We start from the raw sequence: 19,397 nt of genomic DNA on the forward strand, positions 1-19,397 counted from the left end.
GAGGACGCAGCTCTGAACAAGTACACCAGACGCCCAGATCCCTAGCCTCACGCCCTGCTTCTGCCCAGAAACAGAAGACAGGGGTCTTCAAAAGAAAGGCTGCAAGCCCTGACCTCCACACCCTTCAAAACTAGTCAACAGCTTCTTTCTTTCACAGCCGGTTCCTTCTGAACACATCACCGTGATGGGATGTACACCTTTCTACCTGTGGGTGTGATGTCAAGTGGACATTCCATTCCCACAAGCTATCACTGGTTTACAACACTTGACAAAGAGGCAGCAATGGTACCTGGCGGAAGTGGACTCAGTCCTAAGTGGTAAAGTGAGCTTAGGCCAGGGGAAGCTTTCAGCCAACTAACTCTAACTCCCCATCTGAACCAGCAGGTAACCGGAGACCAATGGCTCCTTTTCCCCCACCATGACCTGGGGTAGTGCCCAGCCAAAACTAGAGCACAACCCCCTGGAGAACCGGGCATTTCCCCATCCACAAAAATTCAAAGCCCCGGCCTCCATGAAAACATTGAACTCTTGCCTGCCTTTACCACAGGAGCCTCCCGTGACAGCTAGGCACATGCCTAGGTGAGTAGCCAGAGTCACTACACCCAAAGATGGCACAGAGATTGTCAGGGAGCAGAGCCATCAATGCCTTTAAACTTACACGAGCTGACAACCTGGAATTCAACCTGTGACTGACCCCTTAGGTAATAAAGACACAGAAGACATGACGAAGCTGAAACTCTATTCTTGAAGAAGAGTACAAAAACTGAAATAAAACCCATCTCCACTGAATTGACACAGGCCTGTTCCAAGGGGGCAGGTCAATACGTAGCAATGCACCTGACATCCCAGTGCATCTCTGCCATGCCCACACGCTTGCTCGGAAGCTCTAAACCAGCTGAAGGAGGTGTGAGACACGTTTGCCAGGAAAATCAGACTCTCCTGGAAAAGAACTTTGACCTTAAAATCTCAGAGCTTTATCAGAGCACAGTGTCAAAAATGTTTGCCTACGCAATTGGATGCAGAGTGTGCAGGACAGCCAGCTGCCATCAGCCACTGGACCTCCTCAAGGCACTCACAGGATGAGACGAAAACCACCTTCCAAAACCACAGTGCCATCTGCAGTGGTGCTTAGCCTTTCCTGGGACACAGCTATTGCCAGTGCCACCAGGGGCGAGGGAAAGACCTGGGCACCCGATGCAAACCCTGCAGCAATCAAAGACACTGGGTCCTGGGGGAGCCCACGGAACCACAATGACCCCTGTGCTTTTGGTGACTCTCCCTTCCTGCCCAGACCATCGGTCAACTCAGCGCATGGAACAGAGCACAGCCCATCTGTGCAGCCATGCTGTGGTCTGTGCAAAGTCCATGACATATACGCGCTTCCAACAGGAGCACGAGGCCTCACCATTAGAAATTCACTCCCAGCACCTTGGGGCACTCAAAATTCCTCACTAAACCAAAGGAAAGGACAGTATTGCCACCCACCAGGCCTGGGTACCTCATCAGGAGCCATGGGGGCTCAGGCTCTCAGGCACCAAAATACAGACAGACAGATCTATGCCTGTAGTGGTGGCCGGGCCAAGAGCTCAACGGGTCAAGAGAAACGCCACACTCCCCAACTCCTAGGACTGAATAGGTGGAGGTCCACCACGCCAACACACACTGGGCATTCGAAGCTGAATCCTTGCTTCATAGACACCCAGACACTGATACTGAGTCTCAGAGGGAATGTGCTCAATGCGGACGAGCTGGGTGGTTCGTGCAGGGGTGTGACTGAGTGGCAGCTGTCCCTCACGCTAATGGTCCCCCGGCCTGTACGTGCTGGACCTCAGATCCGATGAGAACGACGGTGTGGAGTTCTCACTCATTTTGTTCAGCTTCCAAGGAATGCATTTTGAGGGAGTCATCATCGATCCGAGCACGTTCTCAAAGCCAGAAAACTTATCACGGTGGCTCAGTGGGTGATCCAAGGACCTCACAGTCCTCCAGTGGCACACAGGATTTAGATCCCAGCCACTGAGAAGAGGGACACTCAGTCCTCTCTTTGTGGGGAATCCCACGGGCCCTTCAGGAGAGCAGAACAAGTCACTTTTAGCAGCTCTAAGAAACATGAGAGCAGCTGGTTGAACTTAAGGTGAGGGAGCGCTTACCTTTCCGCGTGTCTGCACGGATGAGGCTCACTGAGGGCCATACACGCTCTGTGACACCCCGGGACCTCTAAGTATCCAGGAAGGGAACACTCTTCTCTTCTTGACTGATGAAGACCTTTGTATTGCAACGCCACCCTGAGACAGGACAGAAATCACATGCAAACTTGAGAAATGTCCCCAGGTGCTCAGGTCAAAAGACCCGTATCAATCATTCTCAGGATTTGCCTTGCATCTATGGTCACAGACTTCTGTCCCTGAGGTGTAGCGACAGCAGTATGGTACCCAGTGTGCAGTATGAATGCATTACTCATGAGCAGAGGCCTCCCCGACTGCAACAGCAAGCCCTGTGCTCCGACCCGACCACACACTCTACCTCCCCATCAAAGGAAGGCCCTTTTCTTCAACAAGAGAGAAAAATTAGAAACGTTGACCTTCTGGGGCTATGAAGATAGGTCAAGGGACTCCCTCTCTCAGAGCCCCTCCTCCTGAACCACACCACCCACCAGGGCAGGCAGGGCAGACCACCGTGTGAGCCAATGAGCTGAGACCCCCAGGCAGTGGAGAATGAGGATCCCAGCCACTGAGCAAGAGGAAGAGCCAATCCACTCTCAGAGAGAAACCACGGGGCACATACAGACAGCCCATGTCTGGCAGGTCTATTGATGGCTAAGTGATGGCCATGAAGTGTCACAGGAAGTCTTACCTTCCTGAGCAATCTGCACGCACAGTGCACCCAGGGACACATTCCCTCCAGGACACCCGCACAGCTCAGCCCATCAAAGGAAAGGCAGGTCCCTTCTTCATGGCTGAAGGGGAGCCTTCCATGGCCACCCACCTGGGAAGTGTAGAGAAATCACATGCACATATGAGAAACTCACCCAGATTCTCAAGTAACATGACCCTTACCAATCTTTCCTCCACGTAAACCACACAGCTATCTGATATGCACCTCTGTCCCTTAGAAGTGACTGCAGGTGTGTGTGACACCATGAGGCAGGCAGGTGTGCAGGTGTGTGTGTGCATGGTCCTGACAGGACTCGTCACCTGAACAAGCATGGCCTGGGCCAGATACCTAGATTCACACCCTGCTGCCAAGAGAAAAGGATGGGTTTTCCAATGAAAGGCTGCAAAGTCTGACGTCCAGAACCCTGTAGTCTACGGACTCCTCCTCTCTCAGCTGCTCCTTCTGAACAGGACACAGCGATTCTACACACACCCTCTTCCTGACCACGGACATGATGTCCACCCAGACACTGTGTCTGTGCAACCTAGCAGCAGCCCCAGTCGCTGCGCCCACTTAAGCTGAAGTACGTGTCAGCAGGCCTGGGCATGTAAGGCCTGGCATCTGCGTGAATATACAACTGGGACCCAAAGAGTAAGCACACGCCATTGCCCCATAACCCACAAAGGTCTTCGCAAAGCTCAAATGCTGAATTAGTGAAGACAGGGAGGAGAACTGAAATAAGAACATATCTGCTACATATAAAAACAGGGCCTTTTTCCAAGGGCTGTGGATGGAAGTCCTCTGCCCCTGCCCATGAAAAAAAAAGCAGGGCCTGTGGTAAGACACCTGGGCCCGGAAAATTTGATCAGCCAAAAGAAGTACCATGACCTTAAAATTTCTATCAGCCTTTGGAGGGAAGAGTTCAAAGGAAATGCACCCCTAACAAAATATGATCCAGCGTGGGCTGTCAACTCAGCCAACAAGGGACGTTGTGCCCCCTCGAGGCACTAACCGGAGCAGCACAACTCGGAAACAGAGACACGAAACAAACACCTTTCACCCACCATGGTATCCTGAGGTGGCCCCTGAGCTGTCCCTGGAAGGCGACAAGGGACAGCCCAGCTAGCATTGAGAGAAGCCCCTGGGAAGCCAATGACTTCCAATGTACCACACCAGAGACACTGTGACAGCATCAAATGCCAGGGAGTCACACTGCGACTGGCCTCTCGGTGACTCTCCCTTCTTGTACAGGCCATCACCCTACACTGTGTCTTCCTCTCAGACCTTAAACACAACAGTCTGGCTGCTGCGCATGTGCAAGGGGTGAATACGTTACAACCAGGAGCTGCACCTGTAGCTGGCTACCAACCTTGGGGGACTCAAAATTCCTCACCAAGTCAAAGGAAACAACAGGTATAAGTATCCGCCAGGCCTGGGGACTTAATCAGGAGCCATGGGAGCTCGGGCTCTTTGGCACCGAAATAGAGAGCATCAGATCTACGCCTGCAGTGGGGGCCTGGCCAACACAGATCCACATCATGAGCTCACTGGGCCTAGAGCAATACGACACTCTCCAACCACTAGGACTAAATGGCTAGATGACCACCATGCAGGCAAAGCCGGGGCTTTTAACTAGAACCCTTGATTCATGGACATCCAACTCCAGTGGTGGACACTCAAAAACCCTACACAGAAGATGCTCAAATGCTGACGTATTGGTGGTGCGTGCATGAGTGTGAGGAAGGAGAAGCTGTCCCTCATTCCTACTGTCCCTGGGCCCTGCACGTGCTGGACCTCAGATCCGATGAGAACGACGGTGTGGAGTTCTCACTCATTTTGTTCAGCTTTCCAAGGAATGCATTTGAGGAAGTCATCATCGATCCGAGCACGTTCTGATATGCTGGGAACTTCAGCAAGGTGGTTTGGGTGGGTCATTGGGTGACCCATGACCTCAGAGTCCTCCAGCAGCCTGAGGACTTACATCCTAGCCACTGATCAAGAGGGACATGAAGTCCTCTCTCTGAGGGGAACCCCATGAGCCACTCAGGACACCCAAACAAGCCACCTCAAGCCGCTCTAAAAACTCCAGAAGGTGATCCCTGAACACAGAGCAGAGGAACACTTACCTTCGACAGTGATCCCCAGGTGCGGTGTTCAGTCAGGACCCCACGTCCTGGGGGACTCCCAGGGACCTGGGTCATTCAGGGAGTTGGAGATCTTTTCTTTCCTGAAATAGAACCCTGCATGGCAGCTCCACCTAAGAAGAGGACAGAAATCACACGTGCATTTAAGAAATGTACCCTGTATTCAAGTAAGAATATCCACGCTATCCTCTCCCCCTCCATGGGCCTTGCTTCTGATTGTCACGCCCTTCTCTCCCTGATGCATGACTGAAGACAGGTGCCACACCATGCATGTAGGTCAGTCTGCAAACATGTTGCATGTGTTCATGGGCAGAGATCTCCTCCACTAAACACGTGAACCCTGCGATCGGATCCCTGCACACACATGCTGCCTCCCACCGAAGAAAGACCCATTGGTTTAAAGAGATAAAATCTATGACCTCATGGGGCTGCTAAATAGGCCTGGGACACCTTCTCTCACAACCACTGCTTCTGAACACAAAAGACACAATGAGTCTACGTACATGTCTTAGGAACTTGGTATGTGAGGTCAGCTTAGACCTGCGGGCCCTGAAAGCGTTCCCACATGAAGGTCATGGGATGGAACAGTGACCACAAAACACTGAAACCAACACAGAGCTTCACACTGTCACATGCCAGCAGCAGGCCCAGAGCAGCCCGTCTTAAAGGTAAGTGGCCCAGCGACTTCAGACCAGGCAGTCATCCATGCAAACCAAAGAAATGCCTGCAGCGGAGAAAGACACCCTGCAAGCCCAAGAGCGTCCAACCCATGGCAGGCGGGCCACATGTGGTCCAGGATGGCTATGAATTCGCCCCAACACGAAGTTCTAAACTTATTTAAAACCATTTGTTTGCTCATTAGTTTCATTTGTGCGTGTGTAACTAATACATAGCCCAAGACAATGCGTTTCCTTCCAGTGTGGGCCAAGGATGCCAAAAGGTTGGACCCCCTGCTGTGGGATTTGTGGTATCACCCACTATGATTAAAATCAAAACCCATTTGAAACTTGGACACAGTCTCATCCAGAGACACTGCACAGGCCAAGCCCATGGGGTCCAAACTGTGACCTCTTGTCAGCGATCCAAGCACACCCTGGGATACAGGGAAATGTAGGATGGCAGCATGGCAGGCCACTGAGTAAACCAGTGACCTCAGAGCCCTGCAGGAGTGTGAAGCACACATATCCCACTCAAGGAGCAAGGGGGCCAGTGCATTCTCGGAGCAAATTCCTGCATGCCACCGGGGATTTGTGCACATGCCACCACTCTAGCAAGACTGTTAAATAATAAATAGATGGACAAAACAAGGGTCAGAGGAAATATTACCTTCCTGAGGGATCCATTTCTATGGTGCACACGCATGGACACACTGCCTCCAGGACTGTAGGGCTCCTCTGGCTATGAAAGGAAAGGAAGGTCATGTCTTCGTGACTGACGGCGAGCCTTGCATGGCTACCCTACCTGGAGAGTGCAGAGAAATCACATGCACGTTTGAGAAACGTACTCAGAAACTAACACCATGAAAATTCAACAGTGAGACTGGAGGTTCTGAAATACACCCAGGGTGGAGCAAGTGTGAGTGTGACCGAGGTACAGGTGTCCCTCTCTCCTGACTGCCCTGGGCCTCCACGTGGTGGACCTCAGATCCGATGAAAACTACAGTGTGAGAATTCTCACTCATTTTGTTCAGCTTTTCCAAGGAATGCATTTTGAGGGACCCATCATTGATCTGAGCACGCTCTTCCAAGACATGGTTTTGGTGAGGCTGGATGGGAGGCTCACTCAGTAGAATCATGACCTCAGCATCGGACACTGGCCTGGAGCATCCAGGTCCCAGCCACTGAGCAAGAGGGACAGGGAGTCCACTCTTGAGCAAAACCACGTGCCACAGGGTGACATGTAGACAGGCTGCCTCTATCAGACTTATAAAATGCTGAAGCAAGTCGTAGAATGTGGGGCATAGGAATGCTCACCTTCCTGACTGATCCACAACCATGGAGCATGCCCAGCAACACACTCCTCCAGGACTCCCACACAGCCTCCATTGCTCATCCCAGGAAAGGAAGGTCATGTCTTCACGGCTGACGTCAAGCCTTGCACAGCCAACCGACCTGGGAAGTGTAGAGAAATCACATGCATGTTTGAAAAACATACTCAAATGCTAATTTAATGAGATGCTTACCCACATTTCCCCCCAGGTGAGCTTTACATCTCCCTGTCATGCACCCGTCACTTAGGAGTGACTACAGGCGTGTATAACACCTGAAGTCAGGTACGTAATGCAGGTGTGTGTGTGGGTGTGGGCCTGAGCTCCTTAAAAAATACAATGTGGTCCCAGAACCCTAGCATGACATGCCAACCCTCACCAGGGAGACTCTGTAACAGTGCACAGACGCCTCCGTCACAGTAAGCTGTGAAACTAAGCTGACCCTCACACTTAACTGTCCACAGGCCAATGAGAACAACGGTGTGGAGTTCTCACTCATTGTGTTCAGCTTTTCCAAGGAATGCATTGTGAAGGGACTCATCATTGATCAGAGTACGCTCTGGGACGCAGGGAACTTGGGTGCGGCAGCCTGGGCGGCCCATAATGTGAGCCAGTGACCTGAGTGTCATCGGTTGGCCTGGAGCGTCCAGATTCCAGTCACTGAACAGGAGAAACACTACATCCTCTCATAGAGCAAAACCCGGCCTTGACACTGGGGAAATGTGGATAGGTTGCCTGTACCCAGCCTATGAATTACTGAAGGAAATGACAGACTATGTTTCAGAGTCAATCTTACCTCCCTGAGCGATCCACGAGTAAGGTGCACACCGAGGGACACACTCCCTCCAATACTCCCACACAGCTCTGGCCATCAAAGGAAAGGAAGGTCATCTCTTCATGGCTGATGCCAACCCTTGCATTGCCACCCCACCTGGGATGTGTAGAGAAATCACATGCACATTTGAGAAACATATTTAGAAACTAACACCATGAAAACTCAACAGTGAAACTGGAAGTTCTAAAATACTGACACCCGGGGTGGAGTGTGCATGAGTGTGACCAAGGGGCAGCTGTCCCTCTCTCCTGCCTGCCCTGGGCCTCCACGTGCTGGACCTCAGATCCGATGAGAACGACGGTGGGAGTTCTCACTCATTTTGTTCAGCTTTTCCAAGGAATGCATTTTAAGGGACTCATCATCGATCCGAGCATGTTCTGGGGCCCTCTGTAATTGATCAGGGTGGGCGGGACAGGCCACACACAATGTGAGCCATCATCCTGAGACCCCCAGGCAGTGGAGAATGAGGATCCCAGCCACTGAGCAAAAGGAAGAGTCGATCCACTCTCAGAGGCAATCCATGGGGCACACACGGACAGGACGTGTCTAGCAGGTCTATTAAGCCTACAGGGAATGGCCACGAACTAGAACAGAGGCAATCTTACCTTCTTGAGGGATCCGCGTGCATGGGGCACACCCAGGGTCACCGAGCACTTCCCGTCACCAAAGGAAAAGAAAAGTTGGTCTCTTCATGGCTGAGGGCGAGCCTTGCTCAGCCACCTGACCTGGGAATTGTAGAGAGATGACATGCACATTTGAGTAACTCACCCAGGTTCTCAGGTAATAAGGGCCATGCCAACCTTTCCCCCAAGTAAGCCTTCACCTGTCAGTCATGTACTTCTGTCCCTTGGAAGTGACTGCAGGCGTGTGTGACACCATGAGGCAGGCAGATGTGCAGGTGTGTGCCCATGAGTGGCCCTGACAGGAGACCCAAATCCCCTGAATAATGCTCAGCTTCTCAGAAACAGAAGGCAAGGTCTTGAGCGAAGCATGCCCACGAATCAGAAACATTCCCTGAAATTCCGGCTCCTCCGTTCACAGCCGCTCCTTCTGCAAGCACACCGATTGCACTCACACCCTTGCCATGACTGAGGAAGTGGATGTTGACTTATAACACTTTGTGCATGCACAAAATGAGCTATCAGGCAAACCACACTTGCAAAACCGCCCCCTACAGGTGGCACCATCAGGGCCTGGCAGAAGTAGCCTATGTTAAGTCTTCAGAGGCCAAACGAGTTCACATCAAGCAACTGAATCTGATTTTCCTTGGGTCTTCGGGCAACTGGACAAAAATGGCTCCTCTTCACAAACCATGACCCCAGGTAGGAATCCAGTCAAATGAGGGAGTAGTCCCTTCCCGGGACTGGGCATCGACCCATCCAAGGAGACTCTAGGCCCCAACCGCCTCGGAAACGTACCAACACTCGCTGCCTTAACCAAAGGATGCTCCTCACGTGTGCCATGGAAGGTGCTAGAAAAGTAGCCTCAGGCACCACACCCACCTATGGTTCAGTAAGATTCACAGAGCACAGCCATAGAAGATGCTGATTTTGCATGACACCATTACCTGGATTCACAGGTGACCCCACACCTGGCAGGAATTAATACCACTTCAAGCAGAAAAATGCTCCACTCACAAAAACAAGAGAAAGAGCTGAAATAATACGTGACCCCTTTCCAATTTTCTCGCCAGTCCTCATTCATGCACCTGACAACCCAGCGCCCACAGTCTGGGCCAATCGACAAATTTCCAGAGAAAAGGCTAAGCCATCAGAAGAAGATGTAAGACACCAGTGACAGGAAAGTCTGACCACACAGCAGAAGTACTTTGATATTAAAATCTCTAGGCCTTACTAGGGCAAAAGGTCAAAGGGAATGTACAAGAAAACAGTGAGTAGGCCTGGCCAGTTTGTCTACAATGATCAGGCAGCGAAAAACAGCCACTGGACGCCATTCCTGAGAAATGGAGACTCCAACTGAAAACCCTCAACCACTGCAATACCATATACTAACATCCTATAATTGTCTTTGGCAGACAGCAACTGGCAGCCCCATCAGCGATAAGAAATGTCCCTGGGAAGCTAATGATTGCAGTGTACCAAACAGGGAGAGTACATCCCATGGAATGACACACCTCCTTGTCCCACAGGTGACCTTCCATCCGGGACCAGGCCATGAGATGCTACAGAATCTTCACTTCATGTGCCCACCATGCTGTTACAAACAGGAGTTTTCAACAGCAGAAAGACAGCCTGATCATCTGCAATTGGCCACCAACACCTTGGGGCACTCAGAGGTCCTCACCACGTCAGAATGCAAGAACAGGTATCGCTACCCATGAGGCCTGGGGTTCTGATCATCAGAACAAAGAACGGACTCCTTGTTCTTAGGCACCAAACCCAGACATTCAGGAGATAATTCTGAATCACAAACCAGGCCCGCACAGATCCATGGGATGAGTTAGCTGGGCCAAGGCCACTGCCACTCTCCTAGGACTGAAATGCTATAGAGGACCACACCAGAAACACTGGACATTCAAACCAGAAACTAACATACATGAACCCTCACAAATATTTGCTCAAAGCTGACGTGCTGCGTGGTGTGTGCAGGAGAGTGAGCAAGGGGCAGCTGTCCCTCACTCTAATTGTCCCTGGGGCCTCTGCATGCTGGACCTCAGATCTGATGAGAACGACGGTGTGGAGTTCTCACTCATTTTGTTCAGCTTTCCAAGGAATGCATTTTGAGGAAGTCATCATTGATCCGAGCACGCTCTGAATTTTGGAAATTTAGCAAGGCTGGCTAGGTGGTTCGCTGTGTGAATGCGACCTCAGTGTCCTCCCGCGGCCTGCAGGATCAAGATCCCAGCTACTGAGCAAGAGGGACATGCAGCCCACTCTTGCAGGAGAAATGGACATGTCTTGAATGACACCCAAGTAAGCCACCTTGAGCAGCTTGAAGTAATCTGAAAGCTAACGTCTGGACTTGGAGCAGAGCAACCTGTACCTTCCTGAATAGTCTCCAGGGCTGGTACTCACTCAGGGCCACGCCTCCTCTGGGACTCCCGGGGAACTCAAGTCGTACAGGGAGAGACAGATCTTTTCTTGGACATGAAGAACCTTGCACAGCAGCTCTACCTGAAAAGTGGACATAAACACACATGTTTGACTGATGGACTCATGTCATCTTCTCCCCCACAGTGGGCCTTGCATCTGACTGTCACCTACTCTGTCCCTGATGCATGCCTGAATGCTTGCGTCACACCAAACATGTAGATTGGTCTGTAAATATGTTGCATGTGTTCGTGGGCAGAGGCCACCTCAGCTGAACAAGCCTAGCACTGATCACAGGCCACAAGCCCTGCCTGCCACCAAAGGAAGAACCATTTCACTGAAGAACATGAAGGTGGCAAGTTTTTCACCTGAAAGGGTTCTGAGAATATGCCAACGACCCCCTCTGCATGGTCTCAGTGGGCCGTTGCAGAAGTGACTGTATATGATCTTAGAACCCAAATATGTGCTAGGTGACAAAAGAAGGACTATGCACGCCCCCTAAATCCGTCAATCATAAACTGTCAGCTAATACAGTGAAAACCCAGATACTAAATCAGGAGGCTCCATGATGCTGACGCCCGGGGTGGAGCGTGCATGAGTGTGACCGAGGTGCAGCTGTCCCTCTCTCCTGCCTGCCCTGGGCCTCCACGTGCTGGACCTCAGATCCGATGAGAACGACGGTGGGAGTTCTCACTCATTTTGTTCAGCTTTTCCAAGGAATGCATTTTGAGGGGACTCATCATCGATCCGAGCACGTTTTGCCAAACTGTCACTTAGCAGGTTTGGTGAGTGGCTCGTTGGGTGAGGAAACAACTTCAGTCTTCTACTGGCCTGGAGCACCCAGATCCCAGCCACTGAGCAAGGGGACAGTCCCTCTACTCTTAAGAGGGAAACCTCACATGCCATTCAGGACACACAAACAAGCCACCTATAGCAGCTCTAAAGACTCCGGAAGCTAATGGTTGCACTCCCAGCATGGGAACACTTACCATCCTGAGTGACGCCCAGGTGTGGTGTGCGAATACCCCGGGGATCCCGTGAGGCTCGGTCATCCAGGGAACAGAGCGGTCTTCTCCTCTTGGCTGACAAAGAACTGTGCGCTGCAGCTCTGCCTGAGAAGTGGAACGAAACCACATTCACATTTGAGAAACACAGGAGATCCCATCCATGCCATCCTCCCCCCTTAGCAGGCCTTGCGTTGACTATCGCCTACTTCTGTCCCTGCCGAATGACGGGGGGCGAGTGTAATACCAGGCATGTAGGTCGGTCTCTGAGTATGCTGCATTGATGCATGAACAGAGGCCTCCTCATCTGAACCTGATGCCCCATGCCCTCATCAGCAGCCAAAATCCCTGCCTGCCCTCAAAGGAAGACCTGTTTCTTTGGAAAGTAACATAAAATAGGGAAATGGACGGTCAGGGATCCCTCAAATGCACCAAGCACGCCCTCTCCAACATCCATTTTTTCTGAACTGAAATGCACACCCACCCTTCACAACACATGGAAGCCAAGCCAGTACACGCTCGCAAGTGACCTGCCCTTGATGGAAACACGGTGACCGAAGAGTAAATGCACCACTGATAGCACACCTGGTGTGGGGCTCACTCCGACCTCACAGGCCCCAGTTCAAAGAGAGGGGCCAAGAGACTTCAGCCTAGGAACATGTTCGCGCACAATGAGCCAAAGGCCCTCCGTGGGACATACTGAAACCAGAGGGGTCTCAGGGGTCTTCACGCACTATTGAGTCATAGTAGACACAAGTGAACCTGCCCACATTCGCACCCAGAAAAGAGACATTTCCCATCCAGAGGAACTCGGGGCTCTGACACTCAAGCCCGAGGTGGCCAGGTAGCTGCCGTGGGCTTGTGAACTTGCATAAAGTACAAGCAAAAGCACCCTGATGCCACCACCCTAGAATGGAGAGAGTAAATGCGCAAAGAAACACATTGTCACAGTCAGGAATGCTGACCATGGCCCGGTTAGGTACAGTACCCAGAGTGTCCACTCCCAAGGCCCTGAGACTTCCCTTCACACTAAAGATGAAGACGTCACAGGAGAACAGGGACACAGTACATCCCAGGGATCACACTACCCCCTCTTCTCCAAACCTGCCATTGCTATCTGGACACTCAGTCACCACACAGACTTGACTCCAGAGCTACAGGCTCAGCCGAGTCCCTGGTTGGCCACCTAGCATGTGGACTGGGTGACAAGTTCAATGGGAGAAGCTGTGAGCTGCAGCACCAGGACTTCATCGACCCTCTCACCTTCCTCCCAACCTTGTGGTGGCTCAACATCCTCAACTAGACAATGGGCAAGACAGACTCACCAATGACCAGGGCTACGGCTCTCATGAGAAATCCTGGAAGTTACAGCTCTTAAGCTCCACACAGAGACACCCAGGGGCAACATATGAATAAGACCCTGGACAGGACACACACAGGCCACGGTCTCTACGGTACTGTGCCACAACCACACAGCACCACTGTCTGGACTGGACTAGTGTGAGCCAGCTGACAAAATAGAAGCTTATGTACACACCATTTATCATAAACACACAATTAAAGACATAAAATTCCTCAGTCAGTAAGAGACTCCCTAATGTTGATTCCTTGGGTAGATAGTGCCTGAGTGTGACCGAGGGGCATCTGTCCCTCACTCCTGCCTGCCCCAGGCCCTGCACGTGCTGGACCTCAGATCCGATGAGAACGACGGTGTGGAGTTCTCACTCATTTTGTTCAGCTTTCCAAGGAATGCTTTTGAGGAAGTCATCATCGATCCGAGCACGTTATGATATGCTGGGTAACTTAGCAAGGCCAGCTGGGCGGTTCACCAGGTGAGTCAATGACCTCACCACCCTCCAGTGGCCTGCTGGGCCCAGGTCCCAGCCACTGAGCAAGAGGGACACTATGCAGTCACTCTTGGAGGGCCATGCCACGTGCCACTCTTGACAAGCGAATAAGCCACCTCTAAAAAGCTGGATAAGTGATGGCTGAATTGGAAGCAGAGGAACGCTTACCTTCCTGAATGGTCCATAAGCCCATTGCTCACTCAGGGCCACACCTCCTCTGGAATTCTCAGGGACCTCAGTCACCCAGGGAAAGAGGGATCTTCATTTCTGGGTGGATCAAGAACCTTTGTGCTGCAGCACCACCTAAAAATAGGACAGACACAAACGCACTTGAGTGATATACCCAAGGTCCTCAGGGAGTTAATCCACGACACCCTCTCCTTGCACTTGATTGTCCCCTACTTCTGTCCCTGACGTATGACTGAGGGCTTGTGTGACGCCACACATGTAGGTCAGTGTGCAAGTATGTTGCATGTGTGACCTGTCCTCTCTAGGCCATTGATCACCACTCTGTCTTCATTTCTGAGCTAGGACCACAGCACAGTCTCTGGGTGGCCACGCTGGATGAGCACCTCAGTCAGAGGAGCTGCCAATGCACACCAGGACCTACCAGTCCCATTCCCAGCCTAGCTGTAATTTCTGCACTGAGATAAAGTCAAGAACCGATTCCCAAACCACCAGTCCTAGGACTCGAATCAGAAATCACGGAAGGCTCTGCTCTCTGTCCCCTCATGCAGAGTCCAAGGCCCACATCTCCAGCAAGAAGCTGGTCAGAACGTTCCGAAGGCATGGCCTCGACGGGCCTGTGCCATAGCCATACCATACCCATTCCTGTGTTAAGACTAAAATGTGTGCTAGCTCAGAAGACAAAATGACTGCCCATCACCCAAATGCCACCATAGTTAAACAGCCAACTAATGCAGTGAAAATACAGACAGTACGTGAGGAGGCTCCTACGTGCGTGGTATGTGCATGAGAGTGACTAAGGGCAGCTGACCCTCTCTCCTGCCTGCCCGGGCTCCTCCACGTGCTGGACCTCAGATCCGATGAGAACGACGGTGGGAGTTCTCACTCATTTTGTTCAGCTTTTCCAAGGAATGCATTTTGAGGGACTCATCATCGATCCGAGCACGTTCTAGGATCCAGGACGTGTTAACAAGTCTGGCTGGGTGGCTCACTTAGTGAGAACATGACCTCAGTGTCCTACGGTGGCCTGGAGCATCCAGATGCCAGCCACTGAGGAAGAGGGACAGTCAGTCCACTTGAGCAAAAACCACATCCCACTGGGTGACAGGTGGACAGGCTGCCATGGTTAGGAATGTGAAATCCTATCACAAGTAGCAGAACATAAGTCAGAGGCAATCTTACCTTCTGGAGGGATCCACGGGGACAGTGCACACCCAGGGCCACACTTCCTCTGAGACTCCCGAGCACCTCCGGTCACCAAAGAAAAGGCAGGTTGTCTCTTTCGTGGCTGACGGTGAGCTTGCACGGCCACCCCACCTGGGAAGTGTACAGAAATCACATGCACATTTGAAAAATGTACTCAGAAAGTGACACAATGAACATATACACAGCATTTCAAGGAGCTATATAAACTGAGTACCTGGGTGGAACGTGCATGAGTGTGATTGAGGTCCCTCTCCCCTGCCTGCCCTGTGTCCTCCATGTGCTGGACCTCAGATCCGATGAGAACGACGGTGGGAGTTCTCACTCATTTTGTTCAGCTTTTCCAAGGAATGCATTTTGAGGGGACTCATCATCGATCCGAGCACATTGTGGGATGAAGGCCATGTTAGCAAGGCTGGCTGCAAGGCTCACCCAGTGAGGCAGTGACCTCAGTATTGTACACCTGCCTGTAGCAGCCAGATCTCACCCACTGAACAGGAGGAACAGCCCGTCCACTTATACAGCAAAGCCCCACAACACTGGGGACACGTGGACAGTCTGCCACAGGTAGGTCCATGTAACCCTAACTCAAGTCCCAAAACATAGATCAGAGGAATTCTTACCTTCCTGAAAGATCCGCATGCACGGGGCACACAGGGTCATACTCCCTCCAGGACTCCCACACAGCTCCAACCATCAAAGGAAAGGCAGGTTGTCTCCCCACGGCTGACGGCGAAGCTAGCACGGCCACCCCACCTGGTAAGTGTAGAGAAATCACATGCACATTTGAGATGTTCTCCTAGACTCTCAGGTAACATGACCCACACCAACCTTTCCCTCACGTAAGCCTTGCACCTGTCTGTCATACACCTCTATCCCTAGCAGTGATGGACACACGTGTGATACCATGAGGCAGGCAGCTATACAGGTATGTGCGCGTGGTCCTGACAGAGGCCTCAGATCCTGAACAAGCACGGTCTGGGCCCTAGCCTCACTGGCGCTTCTGACCAACAAAATATGGGGCCTTAAGACAAGATCTAACTGTGAGCTCATGAGGCTTCTAAAGTAGCGTATAGGCTCCTTTGCAGGTGCTCCTTCTGAGCGAATCTTGCCGATTCTATGCACAGCCCCTAACTGTGAATTTAAGGTCATTCTGCTAATTGTCTCCCTGCAGCCTCCACAGGTGAACTTCACCAGATGGAAACCCACCGACCACTGAAACAACAAACCTCCAACGTAAAGGCTGGAGACTGGTGGGGTCACAGGGTCCAAGTTGCCCTTCTGAATCTTAAGTGATGGAGGGACTTCTGGCCAGGCACCTGTTCCCGCTAACTAAGTCAAACCCCTCATCAGAACAGAAGGAAACTGGAGAAGTATCCGTGGTCTTCACTCACCATGACCCTGAAACACAGGAGGGAGTTGTCATCCATTCAAACACATTCCGTGATGCAGGGAGATTCAGGACGGCAGACTCAGCAGGTCTCCTCGGGACTCAATGACACCCCAGTTCTCCAGAAGCCTGAGAATCTGGATCCAAGCCAGTGAGCAAGTGGAACTGTCCTTTCGCTGTCGGAGTGAAGCACCTACACACCATTGGAGACACACCTATAGTCTTTCTAGCAGGTCTCTGAAGTCTTCCAGTGAATGTCAGAACTTGGGGCCGAGGGATGTTTCCTTGGTGAGCAATCACAGGGCATGGTGCACTCCAAGGACCACAGTTTTTCCAGGACATCCAAACATCTCCAGTCATTAAAAGAACAGAAAGGTGTTCTTTTGTTGGCCACTGGACAGCTTTGCTTGTCAAGTCCACCAGCCCAGTTTAGAGAAATCATGCATGCTTGAGAAAGTTACTTCAGGGCAGGCCCCGTAAGGATGAGTCACAGACAATACCTCAGTTGTGCCAGTTTGTTGTTTTATGAACTTCATGTCCCACAAGCAAACTGTGATGGGAACAGGGCACATTCCCATTCAGCCATCTTGGGTTCGTCCACATGCGGGCTCTGTTACAGTGACTTCTAACAAAGTTCAAGTACAATTTGTCGAAATAACATTCTTGACTGGAAACCCAAGCCTTCATGTAATAGACTCAAATATCATGTGCACATGCCTTTGAGGTATCTTTAAGAAACACAGCCTTAAACATTTGAATTTTTAACATGGGATTCAACATATTCCCATTCCTTGCCACATTTGAATTACAAAGGAAAAACATACAGTTCATCATTAAAACAGTAAGAATAAACAGTATAAATATCTCCATCACAAATAGTTAACAAAAACGTACGTAAGTTTACTTGATCGATATTTACATATGATGTGTCTTATGGACACCATTTTTGTAGAGTAAATACTAGCCGCTGACATACAGAAGAAAATTTCAAATACATCTCTCATAAGCATTTGTTTTCATAATATATAATGAACTCTTTCAACTCAACCAGAGAATAACCAAATTTAAAACTGTTACAATTAATTTAAGACATTTTCCCATGAAGACATAAAGTTGGCAAATAAACCCATTAAAATACGCCTGACATCACTAGTGATTGAAAAGTAAAACATGAAATAAAAAGTGAAATTGGCAAAAGTGGTAGCATAAAAAAAAATTTTTAAAAATCATCCATAAACCATTAGCAACAAAAAATAAGGAAAAGCTTGGAGAATGAACTTTGTAAATCTGGAAAGTCACCAAGAAATGGCGGCAACCAGGGGGTCTCTTCATCAAGAAAAAGAGAGAGTTGAATGCCCCGAAATCAGTAAACTGTACTTTTTAAATATCCCTCATCTTATCTCTCCCCCCCTTGCTCGGTGGCATTTTGGAAATAACTGACGAGGTTCCTCATACTGGTACTGCAGTGAGCACACATGGCCTCGTATCCACATCATTGGAATTAGTTCTTTTGATTTGTACCTTGGCTTCCTAAAAGACTCGCTCACCAACTTGGCTGTATTTCTCCTGATTTCAGAACACGTTCAGTGTCACAGCAGATTGATTGGTGCTACTTTAGAGTGTTAGTTGTCCATTACTGACGCAAGGGACAATATTTTTATCCAAAACTAGAATGACTGAAAACTTGTATGGAAAAGGTTAGGGAAAGAGTTGTGTGTCTGTGGAATGGCTGAGAGAAGATCCAGCGTGTTCTTGGGAATATGCAAGGATAGCACTCGCATACAGCTACATGCAGAGTCTTTATAAGGACCCACGCTCGCTCCTACAGCTGAACTTGAGGCTCTTAGAGAAAATCTAAAATGCTCGGCAGAGTGTTAAAGACATGTCCAAATGTACACAGAGAGACTTTCAGCAAATACAGAGAGATGAAATGTTTTCAGGTTTTGTAAAGAAATTTCTGTACAATTATTAGGTGCCCAATGATGTCATGGAACAGTCTGCCATGGTTACACACCTCAGACACACAACTTCTACCACAAGAAGCCACAAAAAAAAAAAGAAAAGAAGACCAGGAAGGGGCTGATGGTCTAATCTCCAAAGATGCCACATTATAGCATAGTCACATAAATAAAAAAGTTTAGAAGTATTCACCAGCAAATGGGAATGGACAACATAAACTTAAAATATGTTGATTAAATTATCCAGGTAAAGGAACCAGAAAAAAATCAGCCTAGAAGTCCTGGGAGGGAACCTACACTAAAAGTAGTATGTATCACAGTGTCACCAATGACAAGAAAGGACCGGAAGGAATATTTCACATAGTAATGGCCACACATTCCCAAAGCTGTTGAAAATAGGGCAATCTACCCATACAGGCATTCCAATGAACTCCATGCGGGGACGAACTCAGAGAGACACATTGTCATGGAATCGTGAAAAGCAAAGAAAACCTTCAAGGCAGCAACACGGAAGTGGCTTGTCACGGTCAAGTAACCCTCGACAAGATCACAGGTAATTTCTTAGCAAAAAATGTAGGCCAGAAGGCAGCAGAAGGATGATCATTGAAGGTCCTGAACAAAATGTGCAGACTGGAAAAGCTCACATATTAACGATATAAAGCAGAACATTGAACTGCAGTGATAAATACTGTTTATTAAAATACAGAATCTGCAAATAATTGTCCAGAGTGCTATAATGTTTACTACTTCACTCACTCCAGAAGAACATGCCAGAGCAATTCAAGGTTCTCTCTCATTGGCAAGGAATGTATAGTGAAAGGAAGTTACTTTCCCTATATATTTCTTGCTTTTCTCTCAAAGTAATACATAGATTGAAATCATGTGTGTTTTTGGATGTATAACATTTAAATTTGTGTTA

The 19,397-nt window shown here is 49.9% G+C and overlaps 1 protein-coding gene and 10 non-coding genes across 12 annotated transcripts in view; all 11 read right to left on the bottom strand.

Moving 5' to 3' along the window:
• The window catches only part of LOC112305906 (uncharacterized), a 41,021-nt gene extending 23,452 nt beyond the window's left edge, over positions 1-17,569 (bottom strand). Inside the window, exons 1-12 of one of the 2 annotated variants that reach the window (XM_071219446.1) lie at positions 16,525-17,569; positions 15,754-15,886; positions 15,110-15,244; positions 13,910-14,044; positions 10,876-10,974; positions 8,446-8,565; positions 7,802-7,936; positions 6,992-7,129; positions 6,345-6,416; positions 5,001-5,131; positions 2,854-2,985; positions 2,151-2,285 (exon numbers count right to left, since the gene is read on the bottom strand). The gene's annotated coding sequence lies outside the window, so the exon portion shown is untranslated. Of the gene's footprint in view, positions 1-2,150; positions 2,286-2,853; positions 2,986-5,000; positions 5,132-6,344; positions 6,480-6,991; positions 7,130-7,801; positions 7,937-8,445; positions 8,566-10,875; positions 10,975-13,909; positions 14,045-15,109; positions 15,245-15,753; positions 15,887-16,524 lie in introns of both variants that reach the window. The other variant, XM_024561675.3, reaches the window with a different exon arrangement.
• On the bottom strand, positions 1,824-1,916 carry LOC112306184 (small nucleolar RNA SNORD116). Its single transcript, XR_002974926.1, has one exon. It is a non-coding gene; the product is annotated as a small nucleolar RNA SNORD116 (small nucleolar RNA).
• On the bottom strand, positions 4,665-4,757 carry LOC112306178 (small nucleolar RNA SNORD116). Its single transcript, XR_002974921.1, has one exon. It is a non-coding gene; the product is annotated as a small nucleolar RNA SNORD116 (small nucleolar RNA).
• Positions 6,654-6,749, bottom strand: LOC112306194 (small nucleolar RNA SNORD116). Its single transcript, XR_002974935.1, has one exon. It is a non-coding gene; the product is annotated as a small nucleolar RNA SNORD116 (small nucleolar RNA).
• LOC112306195 (small nucleolar RNA SNORD116) lies at positions 7,461-7,555 on the bottom strand. Its single transcript, XR_002974936.1, has one exon. It is a non-coding gene; the product is annotated as a small nucleolar RNA SNORD116 (small nucleolar RNA).
• LOC112306186 (small nucleolar RNA SNORD116) lies at positions 8,115-8,208 on the bottom strand. The gene has a single exon (XR_002974928.1). It is a non-coding gene; the product is annotated as a small nucleolar RNA SNORD116 (small nucleolar RNA).
• LOC112306183 (small nucleolar RNA SNORD116) lies at positions 10,509-10,602 on the bottom strand. Its single transcript, XR_002974925.1, has one exon. It is a non-coding gene; the product is annotated as a small nucleolar RNA SNORD116 (small nucleolar RNA).
• Positions 11,545-11,639, bottom strand: LOC112306189 (small nucleolar RNA SNORD116). The gene has a single exon (XR_002974930.1). It is a non-coding gene; the product is annotated as a small nucleolar RNA SNORD116 (small nucleolar RNA).
• LOC112306179 (small nucleolar RNA SNORD116) lies at positions 13,579-13,671 on the bottom strand. Its single transcript, XR_002974922.1, has one exon. It is a non-coding gene; the product is annotated as a small nucleolar RNA SNORD116 (small nucleolar RNA).
• On the bottom strand, positions 14,774-14,867 carry LOC112306188 (small nucleolar RNA SNORD116). The gene has a single exon (XR_002974929.1). It is a non-coding gene; the product is annotated as a small nucleolar RNA SNORD116 (small nucleolar RNA).
• Positions 15,416-15,510, bottom strand: LOC112306190 (small nucleolar RNA SNORD116). Its single transcript, XR_002974931.1, has one exon. It is a non-coding gene; the product is annotated as a small nucleolar RNA SNORD116 (small nucleolar RNA).
• Positions 17,570-19,397: the final 1,828 nt, after the last annotated feature.

The sequence above is a fragment of the Desmodus rotundus genome, chromosome 10, assembly GCF_022682495.2.
Source record: "Desmodus rotundus isolate HL8 chromosome 10, HLdesRot8A.1, whole genome shotgun sequence".
NCBI lineage: Eukaryota > Metazoa > Chordata > Mammalia > Chiroptera > Phyllostomidae > Desmodus > Desmodus rotundus.